Raw genomic sequence first — 1,332 nt, forward strand, 5'->3', positions numbered from 1 at the left:
AGATACTCTAGAGTAGGGCAGAGTCCTAGTAATCCATTTGGTTAGGGTAAAGAAGCGAGTAAGAAGGGAAAATCTTAAAAGAACTAGATTTAAGAGGATGATGGACAAACTGAAAATTATATCTTATAACACAAAAGGGCTGACAGACCCTAAAAGAGCATTAATCATCAGGGAATGGCTAAAAACTGATGCCATTGCCCCTGATATAATATGCCTACAAGAGATTAAAGTCACTGAAACCCCCCTACTTAAGAACTTAGATAGAGTATCAAGAGAACACATATGGTTCTCAACCAAACACACAAATAGGAGAGGGGGAGCCTGCATAGCAATCTCATCAAAGCTGAATGACAAACTGCTCAAAGTCACTCATGATGATAATGCTAACTGGGTTGCAGTGCACCTCAAGGATAAAGATGAGTTTGCAATTGTGTCTCTTTATGCACCTAATTCCTCTATGGAGAGAGCTAGAGTTTGGGATACCTTACAGGTAATCAGCTGTCCCATCATTTTGGCTGGAGATTTCAACATGGTGGAAACCTCCAAAGATAGGTATTTGGAAAAAGGACATAGTATTTCAGGTAAGGAAAAAGATAAATGGTTAATTACTAAAGCATTTCATGGTCTTACTGATGTCAGTGAGGATTTGGGATTCACTTGGGGAAATAATCAAAGTGACTGTCACTTAAGAAAGGCAAGGCTTGACATGTTTTATGTGTCAGCAGGGCTGCTGGCCTCATATATCAATTGTAGGTCCAAAGTTCTAGATAATATTGTGTTGTCAGGCCATAATCCCATTCAGCTTGTCCTGTCAAATTTTGGGCATACCATTAAGGCTAGGTGGTTTCATACAGACCCTAGGCTTTTCAAGAACCATAATGTAAGAGACACTCTTAGCAGGATATGGTCTCTATCCTTTCAACAAGAATGGTCACCTGCCCAAGCTTGGACTAGAGCCATTAGAGACACCCAACAATATCTTAAAGAGGTCAAGTTATAGCAAGTTAAAAGTACAAGGATTAGTAGAGCAAGAAAATATGCTGAATGTCAAACACTTGAAGTAAGGGTTGACCAAGGGGAAACATACCTTCAGCCTCAGCTGCTAAGGGTTAAACATGAATTGAGGTTAGCTGAAGAGAAAGAGGCCTCTAGTATTCAACTCTTTATTAGGCAATGGTGGGCTGGAAAGGCTGACAGACCCACCAAAGAAATGTTTCAGATCCTTAAAAAGAAAAAGGACAAAGACACAATCCCCCTGCTTAGAAGGGAGGATGGAACTTATGCCCAGAAAATGGGGAGAACCTCCTTATTGCCAAGGAGTTCTTCTTCAAA

This window comes from Lygodium microphyllum, chromosome 27 (genome assembly GCF_053477565.2).
Source record: "Lygodium microphyllum isolate KBCC chromosome 27, Lygodium_microphyllum_v1.1.10, whole genome shotgun sequence".
Lineage (NCBI taxonomy): Eukaryota > Viridiplantae > Streptophyta > Polypodiopsida > Schizaeales > Lygodiaceae > Lygodium > Lygodium microphyllum.